This window comes from Mya arenaria, chromosome 12 (genome assembly GCF_026914265.1).
Source record: "Mya arenaria isolate MELC-2E11 chromosome 12, ASM2691426v1".
In the NCBI taxonomy this organism is placed as follows: domain Eukaryota; kingdom Metazoa; phylum Mollusca; class Bivalvia; order Myida; family Myidae; genus Mya; species Mya arenaria.
Window position 1 is genome coordinate 16,361,382 of NC_069133.1, and position 14,537 is coordinate 16,375,918.

The 14,537-nt window shown below is 35.7% G+C and overlaps 1 protein-coding gene across 11 annotated transcripts in view; it reads left to right on the forward strand.

Moving 5' to 3' along the window:
- LOC128212040 (uncharacterized) overlaps positions 1-14,537 on the forward strand; it is a 125,274-nt gene that overhangs the window by 96,887 nt on the left and 13,850 nt on the right. The window lies entirely within an intron of this gene.

The following is a 14,537-nucleotide window of genomic DNA, read 5'->3' on the forward strand; positions in this document are numbered from 1 at the left end:
GCTTTGAGATAGCTGTTCTGTTTTAACCTTAGTGTATCTCGGTAATAGTTCTCCTAGAAATGAAACCATTGTTAATATCCTTGAATATCCTTGAAGTATGAGATCTTAAACGGATTAAGACAGTGTTTACACAGACCTACTCCGATGTATTGGATGATTGCTGGCAACAAAAGATCTAATAATGCCAAGAACTTTCATTTCAGGAACAAACACTCTTTTCAAGAAATAACAACCACTTGTTGGTGGTAATATAACAGTGTGTAAAAAAGCTGCTATTTTTGCTACATTTTTTTGCAATCCAATTCTTAAAGTAAATCTCGGAACAGCTTCAATGTGAACAGCTTCTTTCTTCTTTCGACAATAAAATGGTACGATTAAACTTTATGTTAGAATGACGTTTTTCTAAGGAATCGTTTTCTTTAGAAGTAAGAGGGAAGTGTACTTGTAATGTGTTTGGACCTCTTATAAAACATCTGACCCTCAAATGGCACCAGAACAAAACGCTTAGACAGGTGCCTTTTATTCTTTTGAACCATTCATCAGGTCAACACTTTTCTGAGTTAAGAATTTGCTGGGAATCGAGCTTAAAATTCATCGCCTTGTTACTTGTCTAAAAATAGGTAAAGGGGGTTAGGAAGCATTCATTGTGGTGTTATAATGTTTTAAGAAAAAAGTCTGACTTTTGATCAGAAATTCTAATTAATTTAAAGTTTAAAATAAACAGCATGCATGATGTGAGTCGTTATTTGTCTAGAATGACGTTATATCAGAATAAATTCAAGCAACATCAGTATGAGTAATATTTACTTGACAAAGCCACCAATATGTACCAATATCTTGGTTTAAGTTCATTCTAAATGATTACAGAAAGAATACGTAAATTTGACCTATATATCTATGGACGATATTTAGGATCATTTCGTTTTTAAACCCCTAACACTGCAAAGCACCAAACCTTATATTGATAAAGAAAATGCAAGCGTTTTCTGAATTATGAATATAGGGTCTTAGTAATCCATCAAGTCAGACCAAACTATCAACTTGGGAGGCAGATCACTTGGAACTAAAACGATTAAAGCTACTCTGATGCAGAGCCTGCATTTTGTGTGGCTATTTTACGGAACAAATTGAGTTGTTTCTGTCTTTTTAAGGTATTAAGCATTTTTCGAATGAAATCCAATTTTGAAATGAAAGTTCTCAGCAATGGCGGATCTGATCTTGCCATCATTTATAAAGAATAAAATAAACAAATTTTGAAATGATCGTTTACGGCATTAATGGATCTTTTGATGTTATCATTTATAGTAGGGAATAAATGAAACAAGAAATAAATGAGGTCTCTCTGTAGACACAGTCGTAAACTATTCTGTTCTTGTAGAGTTCATGATGTAAGTAAATTGCCATAGAATTCTTATCAGATAACTCTTTACCGGAAGAAAGTAATGTGGAAAATATCAAACACTTTTGTCTAAGTTTGTTTTTCTTTAAAACCAATCACTATTGATGAACCAAAGCTAAGTTGCCCTATATGAGTAGTGGTTACCGCACTCGCTGGCTCACCAATGCGTTCTGGTATCGATTACTGGCCTGGGCGCAATTGAGTTTGGTTTGTGGTCACCAAGCCTGAGAAGTTGGTTTCCTTCGCGTTTCAGAGGTGACTTGTTCATTTGTGCCTTTTTATTTGGAATATATCCGACTTGACACAATGTCTGATCCTTATTCTGTGTTAAAGAAACGCCTTACTCAATTATATTCTGGCCCTTTGTTGCTAGATGTGTACACATTCGAAAAAGGATTGATTAGGTCTAAATATTTACTATATAAGCATAAATCCGATTAAATATCGGTATTCATTGTAGCAAATGGAAACATTATGTTTTTAAGTTTATCAAGAATAACAATTTGCATTAAGTAGGCATTCTAAAATAGGTTGCGAATTATTCGAACATATTGATCTACTGAAACAAAATTGCGCATATTTATATTACGTCCGGAACTCTGTTCCTTGTTTGGGTTTTTCAAGATAAATTGGCTCAAATGACTAGTCTCTTTGAGATGACCTGTTTATTTGGTACACGCCTGGTCTTAACATGTACATAATCCTATCATATATGGATAGAATAAGAGTGCGGCATAAGCGTTCACATTAATGCTTAGAAATCAAAAATATTGTCAGCTGCTTAAAGTATTTCAGACAACAATATTTTTCAATATTTCTTCAATTAGGGCGTTTTTGTTGATACCACATTTGTTTCGGTTGTGGTTTCGGCGGGTTATGGCGGTTTGGAAACCTGTTTTAAAAGTTTTGCTTGAAGAAACAAATGCCTTGTTTTGTGTTCAGCTCTACCAACATAAGAGCTTCTGCATGTAGCCATTATTTCTGAATTCCATCAAAACAATGATACCGCAAATGTCCGTTTGCCTGTTTGACTAAATGTTGTTTCAACACACGTGTTGGATCACTGTCTAACATGCTGTTTATTTACAGTTAGCTAGAAAATAGAGAGAATAAAAACCGCCGACGGATGGGGTTTCGATATTTATACAAACCACTTTGTTTGAAACTGTCACAACAAAAACACAGCTCGTGAAACCAATTTGAAACCAAAAGTAGGTTGTTATTACCAACAAAAACACATTCAATCTAGATATTTGATCGGCGTTATTCAGTTTCGGAATCATTATAGCTATACACTCCTTTCAGACAAGATGCATCCTTTCTGATTAATGCGTATTCGTGAATACGAGGTAGAATTTCTCGAACCGAAAGTGATTTAAGTAATGCGTTTATGTGACACAGAAGGAACCTCGGACCCTGTATTAAGCCTGATGTATTCTGGACAAACGACCACTCAAAAAATAACAAATGCATCATGCGTTAGGTAATTTAATGAAATAAATCAGAACTAACATCCTTTTTACTCGCAGACAGGGACAATGTTTCTTTATTATTTTGGCAGTATGCAATTCAGAGAGAGTCTGACCAAATATGTTAGTTAAAACATATTTATTTTACAACGATTGTGAAACAAGTTATTACAGCATTATATTAATCACTCTCGTTGGCACGATTTTACGCGAGAGTGGTCTTGTGTTGTAGGGGAAACCGGAGAACCCGGAGTAAACCCACTTGTTGACCACAAACCAAACTCACATGCGCCCAAGACGGGAATCGAACCAAATATATTAATATCTGGCAATCACTTTTTTGCAGCTATTGTAACGATGGAAACTACATACACCCGCTCTGCTAGTTCAGAATTTAATCAAGATCGCCTTATTGAAATGCGCAAGTGTCAGGGTCAAACAGGTATAAAAAATGAGATTCATAATTTAATTAAATATTTTTAAAATTACGTTATGTCGTCTTCATTCTTCGTTATGTCGTCTTCATTCTTAAACGAATATGTTTTCCAATATCAATTGTGTAAAGCAGGTACGCGAGCTTAATTAACACCATTCAGGACATATTTTAATAAAATACAAGAAAAAAATGCACAGTCACGTTAATGTCACTCGCAATTTATATACTTAAAATGTATTGATGACGCCACTGAATTACACTTTGCTGTAGACAACAGATTTTCTTTCAACCATTTACCGTTACGCTCGATGTTGGCACCTAAACTCAGCACCGTATTGTTTTGCAAACATTGGCAGATTGAGCCATGTTTGAACATGTTTCAACGCAAGTGTTCTGTGAACATAAACCACATGTTATTCTCAGAATCTTTGGGACTGGGCAATGAGCATTAGTTCCCCCTCAACCTTTTGTTTTTCGAGTAAGTAGCCATGTCATAATATAAACCAACTGTTATTCTCAGAAGCCCCATGTAAGTGTTATAAACCAATTTATTTGGCCTTTTCTCCGAGCATTTACTTGAAATAAAGACAGAATCAACTAATGTTTTGGGGCTCAATTTCTTGCTTTTGTTATAAATGTCTGCAGACAATTAAATTGAGAACACAACGAATGCTCTGTATCGAAAGTGACTTGGGACAGGTTCTTCTGAATTGAATTATTTCAAATGCATCGAAAGTCACGAACAAATCCCTTTTAATTCTGATTTATTAACGTGGTCTTAGTATTACACATTTAGCTGTCATTTGTCATGCACTGCTTTCTCCCTCGGAACACGTCTCACTTTGCATAAAGTCCGAGGTTCATTCTGTGTTACATAAACACATTTCTCAAATCTAACAGCTCTTCCGACAAGCGAAACTCAATCTTTGTTCATAGATACGCATTATTCAAATCTGAATTATCTTGCCTAATGATTTATATGTATGGTTCAGAAATGGCACAAAGCATATGTCAAATATAAGGATTAATTGAAGGAAATAAAAAAACAAACAGTTATCTTTAATATATCAAAACAGCTTGTATGCACTGGCTGGGTTAAGTTGTAAGGTGTTTCTCGGAAAATTCATTTGGCACCTGCCAATGACTGCATCAATAAATAAACCGGGTCACTCAAAGCGTGGCCTTGATGTTTAGCTAAATGTCCGCCTATGTGTGCAGCATAAACACGTCGTCCCAAAGCGGTAAATCATTGGAACAAAGTTATGTTAAGAAACACACAGAGTTACGGCTACTTACCGGCCGGTACACTTGCGTCAGTGTTGTGTATGAAAGTTATTATGGGTATAAATGTATGCATTGGTACTTAGCCAATAAATAATACACAGGAAATTTGGCACCCTGTTGTGGCATCAGGACCAGAAAACAACTATCTGGTCAGCTGGAGATAAACACGCCTACATTCATTAAAGAAGGTCTTTAAAAACGTCATATTCACCAAGTGAATTTCAAATGAGATGCAACATCTCTATCATGTCGATCGACTTCACACATCAATTAAACTGACTGCCGCCATCAGCGATTTGGGTTTACTTTTCAGGGTAACCACGTTGTAAAAAGGCGGACTCATACCCCGCAATATTATCCATACGATCCATTTGCGTTATTTTACCTTAGACGACCAATTCAATTGAAGCTTTACATTTCGCTTGTAAGAATGGCGTGGGACAAACGAAACTCGATGAATGTTCGAGACTGCTTTTGGTGCGTTACACATAGAACGTTTTATTGGTGCGAAATGTCAATGAATCGTGCATGGTTTAACTGACAGTTGTACCTGAATTTTCCCTGTTGATGAAAAATGCTTTGAAATATATGTTATGATTTGAACCTTCTTGCATCTCGACAATGCTCTCCTAGAAATGAAACCAATAGCAATTTCCTTGTAGTCTGAGATTTAACGAAGGTGTTAAAAAAATACCTAGTGCGACTTATTGTTTCCTTTATTCTGTATGATTGCTGGAACTTTCATTTCAGGAAGAAACACGCTTTGGGCAATTGCAATTTCAAGAAATAACAAACACTTGTTCAAGATGGTGATTTTATAGTGTGTAATAAACTTGCTGCTTTTCAAGAAATAGCAACCACTTGTTGGTGGTACCATTATGGTATGTAATAAACTAGCTGCTATTTTTCTGCATCTTTGCAATCCAGATTTCAAAGAAATCTTGAAACAGCTTCAATGTAAACAGTTTCTTTCGTCTCTCGGCAATAAAGTTGCACATTCAACTTGGCGTTACAATAGCTGTGTGAAGTTAGCTAAACATACGACATTGGACATTGGACATTCAAAATCGAATGTTGTGCTGGCACGACATTGGACATTGAACATGCCAGCACAACATTCGATTTTGAATGTCCAATGTCCAATGTCGTGCTAGCACGACTTCCACTTTTGAATGTCCAATGTCCAATGTCGTGCCAGCACAACATTCGATTTTGAATGTCCAATGTCCAATGTCGTGCTAGCACGACTTTCACCTTTGAATGTCCAATGTTCAATGTCGTGCCAGCACAACATTCGATTTTGAATGTCCAATGTCCAATGTCGTGCCAGCACGACTTTCACTTTTGAATGTCCAATGTCAAATGCCGTGCCAGCACAACATTATGTTATGAATGTCCAATGTCCAATGTCGTGCCGGCACGACAATCGTTTTTGAATGTCCAATGTCCAATTTCGTGCCAGCACAACATTCGATTTTGAATGTCCAATGTCGTGCTAGCACGACATTCACTTTTGAATGTTCAATGTCCAATGTCGTGCCAGCACAACATTCGATTTTGAATGTCCAATGTCCAATGTCCAATGTCGTGCTAGCACGACTTTCACTTTTGAATGTCCAATGTCCAATGTCGTGCCAGCACAACATTCTGTTATGAATGTCCAATGTCGTGCCGGCACGACAATCGTTTTTGAATGTCCAATGTCCAATGTCGTGCCAGCACAACATTCGATTTTGAATGTCCAATGTCCAATGTCGTGCTAGCAGGACATTCACTTTTGAATATCCAATGTCCAATGTCGTGCCAGCACAACATTCGATTTTGAATGTCCAATGTCCAATGTCGTGCTAGCACGACTTTCACTTTTGAATGTCCAACGTCCAATGTCGTGCCCGCACAACATTCGATTTTGAATGTCCAATGTCCAATGTCGTGCTAGCACGACTTTCACTTTTGAATGTCCAATGCCCAATGTCGTGCCAGCACAACATTCGATTTTGAATGTCCAATGTCCAATGTCGTGCTAGCACGACTTTCACTTTTGAATGTCCAATGTCCAATGTCGTGCCAGCACAACTATCGATTTTGAATGTCCAATGTCCAATGTCGTGCCAGCACAACATTCGATTTTGAATGTCCAATGTCCAATGTCCAATGTCGTGCTAGCACGACATTCACTTTTGAATGTCCAATGTCCAATGTCGTGCCAGCACAACATTCGATTTTGAATGTCCAATGTCCAATGTCGTGCTAGCACGACTTTCACTTTTGAATGTCCAATGTCGTGCCAGCACAACTATCGATTTTGAATGTCCAATGTCCAATGTCGTGCCAGCACAACATTCGATTTTGAATGTCCAATGTCCAATGTCCAATGTCGTGCTAGCACGACTTTCACTTTTGAATGTCCAATGTCCAATGTCGTGCCAGCACAACATTCGATTTTGAATGTCCAATGTCCAATGTCGTGCTAGCACGACTTTCACTTTTGAATGTCCAATGTCGTGCCAGCACAACTATCGATTTTGAATGTCCAATGTCCAATGTCGTGCCAGCACAACATTCGATTTTGAATGTCCAATGTCCAATGTCGTGCTAGCACGACTTTCACTTTTGAATGTCCAATGTCGTGCCAGCACAACTATCGATTTTGAATGTCCAATGTCCAATGTCGTGCCAGCACAACATTCGATTTTGAATGTCCAATGTCCAATGTCGTATGTTTAGCTAACTTCACACAGTTCGTTACAATGACCTTTTCTTACTTATCGTTTCCCCTTAAAAAAGAGAAACATAGTGTAGTTATGTGATTTGCCCTTTAATAAAACCTCTGCCCCTCGAAAGTTTTAACGCATAAACAGATGCTTTTTATTGGTATGAAAAGAACTCGGGTACTTTTTACCATCCAACAGGTCCATATTGCTAAACAAATTATGCTGGGAATGTATAGCTTAGATCTTTTCGCCGTTTGACTTGCTTGCATAATATCTAAGAGTGTCATGGATGATATCCCGAGTTACATTATTATGTTTAGATATCAATTCGACTTTTAAAAATCAATTCTGATTTATTTAAAGAAAATACGACATACAAAATGTAAGTCGTTATTTATCCTGAAGGACGGTATGCCATAATATATCCAAGCAATTTCAGTACGAGAAATAATTACTTGACAAAACCGCCAATATGTATCAATAACCGGGTAATCTAAATAACTGAAAGATGCTTAAAATGGCCGAAATACCTCTATAATTGATAATGAGGATCGTTTCAGTTCCAACTCGAAACAGTGCAAAGAACCAAGCCTAATGTTTATATGTCAAATTGTTTCCCAAAAAATTTAAACATTGTTTTCTAAATCAGAAATATATTGTCATTGTCAATCAAGTCAGACCAAACTATCAACTTGGGAGGCAGATCACTTAGAACTAAACACAGGGATAAGAGCTACTGTGATGCAGAGCCTGCACTTTGTGTCGCTATTTTTACGGGACAAAGGAGTTTTTCTCTCGTTTTAAAGCATTAAATATTATTCAGATGTAGTAAGATTTCTGAAATGAGTAATCTCGGCGATCGCGGATCTCTTCTTGCCATCATTTATAAAGAATAAAATAAACATATTCTGTATTGAACGTTTAAGGCATTATTGGATCGTTTGATGTTATTATTTATAGGAAATACAAGAAACACAAATTGAATAAGATCTTTGTGAACACAGTCATAAACTACTCTGTTCTTGTAGATCTCATACTGTAAGCGAATTACCATGAAATTCTTATCAGATAACTCTTTCCCGGGAAAAGGACATGTGGAAAGTATAAAACAATTTTGTGAGAGTGTTTGTGTTTTTTTTTGTTCTTTATAAAGACAACGCTTTATTGATGAACCAAAGCTTTGTTGTCTGGTAAGCGCTTTCGTTTTCGGACTCGCTTCTCACCAAGGCGAACCGGGATTTTCGGCCATGGTACAAGTGAATTTGGTTTGTGGTCACCAAGCCGGACAAGTTGGTTTCCTCGGGGCACTCCGGTTACGTTGGAACTTTAACATTACAACTATATTGTTTGCCAACATGGGTATCTTTTACTATGCATATACACAAAACAGTAGACTTATATTACATAACAATTGAATTTGCGTTATGTAGCAGTGTTTATAAAAAATAAATGACAAATTCTGAAAAATATAGGCGAGGGAAAAAAACAAAAGCAAAACGAATATTCTAATTATAAAGAAAAAACATTGCCTATTTCAATTTGTATATATGGTGGGAAGAATATCTGGTTGTTTCAAAAGTGATTGTAAATGTTCAAACATTTACCAAGGTTTCTGTATGTTTAAACTGTTTATTTTTGGTTATCATAAGTTAAAATCTAATTATACCCATTGGCATATAGCACGTTTTCGTACATGTTTGTCTTCATCAACTCTTTATACTTATAATAACATTCGAGTGGAATGATTTTCTCAATTGTAATAATAAATCCTGGGCACCGCAGGACATTATGAACTTCATCAGCGATATACCCTTTACACTAATTACATTTTCTTTGGCCCAAGTCAGTATTTGTGTATCTTCCTGTTTCAACTGGAAACCTATGATTTGAAGTTCTGATTATTGTCAGAGGGGTTTTGTTTCATAGGGTAAGGCTCCAATTGAAATTGGTATTGTAATTAAATACTTTGAATTATTAATATATGTTTGCCAAGATTTCAAAGAAGCTTCAAAACGGGACAATGAGCTAACCATGTTAAATTTCTCTTTTAACCATTCTAAGTAACATGTGACATGGATAGCGTGGCCGTTATGCTTAATTACTTACTTGCTTTAAGAAGTAATTGTCTGGAGTTGTCCGTAACATGAAATTTATAACAACGCCCGGTCAGTTTTTACATTAGCGTTTTTCCTCTACTATGATTCGTAAATGTCCTCGAATCTTTCATAGACGCATTCCTGCAATCTCTTCCGGCTCTTTGTTGCTAGATTTTTGCGCATTAGCAGATAGGGTTCATCTCTCTGAATAGGTAAAATATAAACATCGATCCAATTAAATAACGGTATTGATAGTAGGACAAGAAGGTTTCTAAGCAGCATATATGGGAAGGTATTACTATAACTAAGTAGTAGGCTGTGTAAAATAGGTTGTAAATTAAGCGAACGATTAGGATTAGTTGAAACTAAGTTTGCCTAAATTTAAATTAATGTTTAAAGTGACACTCTTATTCAAAATCAATACATACACATGTATGACTAACATAATTTTGAGTGATAAACCTTTAACTACTTACTAAATAATGCATTTATGGAAATATTAATTACTGATAACAATATTGTAACCGTGTATTATAAGTTATTTAATAGCAAAAAGCGCAAAGATATTAAATGATTGGTGAATGCTCAATGATCTATTATGGTCTACTATGGTTCATAAGGTAGAAATACCGTGTTGTACCCTTCTTTCAAATTAAACTCGGTATCCTTCATTAGAACCAATGTATTCGACATTTATATTCATTCTTTTTGGAATATTAAAACAATTTTTTAATTGTGGTCAATCTTATTTGGGAGTTAGCGTGCATCTTTAAGACCAGTCGGAATGGTTATAGTGTCCCCTGATGCTATATGCACATTGCTAAAGCTGAGCTAGGAGTTGAATGGGTTTCCAATGTAAAAAGCCATGTTCACTTGGTAAACGAAAGAGCCTACTTATATAAACGTCAACGTTTTACATGCTATATGTATATGATAATAATAAGCACGTCATTAAACTAACTAATTGCGTTCCATCTCAACTGTTAAATATCGAGTTTATTTGTCACTCAGCAATTGAGGGCAATATGTTCGACAGTTTAATATCATACAAAAAACACTTCGTTATATAGAAAGTAACAATTCTCTAAATAGGTTTTCCGACGCACTTGTAACAAAAACTCGAACGTATTTAGAAGAACAGAGACACACTTGCGAATTGACAAGAGTCATGGAATCAACCGGAAATTGGCAAAAACGAGAAACAACTCGATTGCTATGACATTTTCAGTCGAGAATATCTTATATTAATTTCCTGTTTTCGGAGTGCAATAAGACAAAGCGGGGAAGGCCTGTCAACGGTAGAAATAAGATACTCATTTAATTTGATTAACGGAAAGTAAAGGAAAATATTGGCGCGACAATATCCAAAGACATCATATAACTCTTTGTTTATGTACGCATGTACGATTTTGGCACTTAAATATCAATTATTATTGTTTATAAATGTAAATATGATTAATAGCTTTTTCATGTCAGATTTCAGGAATTTTACAAAGAAATTTCGACCATGTACAAGTATACAAGTGCTATAAAAGTTTATTCAAATCCCTTACAACCATATATATGGCATGCAGCATAAATGGGTATTTACTTTACAATATCTTTGCAAAAAAGATCTCATCATAATCATTGCCGCCAAAGAGAATGGTAAGATAATTGTACAGATATCTCTGTTGAAAAGATAGACGCCATTGTATAAATACATCTTTAACGTGGACCATGATATTAACACACGTTGTTAAGAATATGCACATTATATGTGTATTATATTGATGCAATCCTTGGCCAAATTTTCCGCGTTGCATCGTTCTACAAAATTCCGTCAAGTTGAAATTTGGCCAAGGATTGGATCATTAAGATACAAGCAAATCTAAAGTATTTTTACATGTGTAGCAGCAGAAAATAACATAGTCTTGTATAGACTAAGAAATATTTTTATATCTGTTCTGTCAAAAAGGTTATTTAGAAATTAACGTCACTTACTTGTTTGTTTACATCGGTTATGACCCGTGGTTAGCAATGTGTGGGCCCCTTTGAAGTCACGTTCCTCACCCTGAAAGTGTTAGGTAAACATAAACCACCTGTGGTTCTCAGAAGCTTAGCACCGGGCAAATGAGTGAGCTCAACCCATTAATCCCCTCCCAACCCTCTAACCTATCGGTGACTTGTAAGTTTTCCAGCAGCGTGCTTATGAAGCTCATTAATGTTCATTGTTAGCATATTGTATAACACTTATTGGTAAAACTACAACAAAACAAGAGAGGGACAGTTAAAACGTCAGGCTGCAAAACGAATGTTACACCACTCATCACATCGATCAAAGCGGCTCTAAATATCTTCGGATAGGATGAAATCGCGGCTTTGAACCCCCAAAGGGGAAACGTTGCAGTTGAACCAATGTGACACTCACAGAGCCTGGTCGTCAGTGTGTTCTCTATTCTACGTCGTATACGGTTTCAATAGATGTCAGAACTCGTTGTAACGCAACCAGGGTTTGGGGGACAATTCATTCTTTATTCCCCGGGGATTTAACTCTCGTTCAAAAATGAGGGTAAATTCCTCCTGTTGGCTTCCAAATTGTTGCCAACTGGGACGTTTCTGCAGATTTTAATTTTATAAGTAAGAACTAAGATCTTTGAAACGGGCTTTGGAATTCCATCATTCCAAACTTAAGATAATGCGTTCCATATAATATTCTTGCAAGATTCATGTCTGATTGTGTTCAGAATGAAGTATGTGTTTATAAGTAAGTTGCCATTTGTCGACACGAACGTTTCACTAGAATATACCATATTTTGATTTAAGATTAGAAGTTAATGCTGTGTCGCAGAAACGCATAACTCAAATTTCCTCCGGCTCGGAAAACCTCATCTTTGTTCACAGATACGCATTAACCCAAAAGGATAGATATTGTCTGGTGGAAAGTAAAAAAATAATGATATCTAAATGGTTCACAAAAACGATCAGATATCATGATTTTAAGTATTATTGTTCATCAAAATAAAATATACATTGGCACAATTGTTTTACATTCTATGCATTACTTTGTCCTTAAGAGTTATCTTGGAAAAAATCCATTGATATTAGATTACAGTTTGTGGTATTTAACAACATTATGGTTTATGAGTGTGTATACAAATATCTTATTGAATTTTATTTCCTTTTATCCTCTTTAAATGTTGGCATCAAAAGATCGGATTTCGTCAAGAACTCTGATTTCAGGAAATTAAAACATTTAAACCGGCAACACTTGATATATTTTTTTTCTAGAAACAATATATACGACGGCGATATGATCTAATAACATCATATATGCTGACTTCGCTTAAAAAAACTAGGGGACATGTTTTAACAAATTGAATTGTGCCCTATTTCATTTCGACAGCAAAACCACGTTTCAACTTTAGTTATCAGCGTTTTTCCTCAACTTACATACGAGGGTCGTCCCAAAAATAGCGTATTATTGTTTTATTTAAAGAAAATAGAAGGGACTGTACACCAGATTGGCACCAAAAAAGTTTTTTTTCTGTAACGAATCTCAGGACTTTTTTTTAATTAAATGTTTTACTCTTTGATATCATAATTGTAAAAAAAATATTACCAAAATGTAAAAAAAAAATGAGTCGGAGACCGGGTTCGAAGCGGTGTCGCCAAAATTGCAGGCCAGTGTTGAATCCACTGTGCTACGAAGGCTTACTTTAAACTGTTGGAATAATTAAGCTATTTACCTAACTTGGTAATATCACGTGATAACATCGACTAGCCAATCACACATAAGGAATGAATTCTACTAGGTAGACATACCTAGTAAAAAACAATAATGGAATAATACGACAAAACAGCGAAAAAAAATTTATTTGTAAACTATGTGGTACTTCAGTCAGTAATTTTCAATGCATTGTACACATTGATACCAAGTTTATATCAGTTTTCGACAATTTCTTCTTTTTTTCGCTTTTTCATCATACGGAGTACAGCCCCTTTAAGGAGACAAAATCTGTATATGTATTAAACATTATCCGTTGCAGAAAATGTCCCCTGAAATAAACGAAAGGAGATGTATACTGTAGAGTCGAAAATGTGTGCAATGAATATAACATCAAAACAAACACATCAAGTTACATAATTAACTAACTACATGTAGTACAATATTAACCCAGAAAAAATGCTTTTTCAAAAAAAGCCTAATTTCCAACGGCGTGCATCATGTATCTTGAATTACTAATAAGTTCTCAAAGAAAAATAAGTTCAAAATGCAAGTAAATTAGCTTGATGATTAGACATGCCTATCATCTAACAAGTCAAAGGTTGAGGGGAAATTAATGGAGGTTTTAGGTCATTACCCTGTCTCAGAGTTTCAGAGAATCACAGGTGGTTCATGTTTACACAACACTCGCGTTGAACCGTGTACAAACATCGTTCAATATGCCAATGTTTGCAAAACAATACAACACTGATGGTTAGGCGCAACTTCAAAAGATACGGTTAATAGTTTTGAGAGCTCGACAGAACCTTCGGCTCTGCCCTTTTAAGTGGAACTTAAGAGGCAATACGTGCTATTAACCTTGTTAACTTCGGAGGTCAGAGCAAACATTATTTTAAATGCTTCTTTATTAAATGTCGCTTAGGTACTTTAAGGAGATCGAGAGAACCTTAGCTTTAGCTTTTTATAATAAAATTAAGTGTAAGGTAGGCTTGTAATGATTTATGGAAGCGTCATTTGTACGCTTTGCGATTCGCTTCTTTCGAATAAAGTGTAACGCGACAGGTCAGAGCAAAGATTTCCGCTTCTTTATCAAATGTCTCTTAGGTAGTTTATGGAGAGCGAGATAACCTCTAGCTATAGCTTTTTTGAATGGAAATAAAGAGGCGGCAAGTGAATTAGTCTTGTAATTACGAAATTGTTGGTATCTGTTTCTTTATTAAATGTATCTTATGTAGTTAATGGAGCTCGTGAGAACCTGCACCTCTAGCCTTTAAAATGGAAAATGAATAGGAGATTTGTTGTGATTTACGGGAACCCCATGTGAACGTCTTGCTCTTAGCTTTTTGCAAACAACATGAAACTCGAGAGGTGATAACAAAACGTTTATATCTGCCTTTTAAATGTTTCTTAGATAATGTAGAGGATTGAGATCA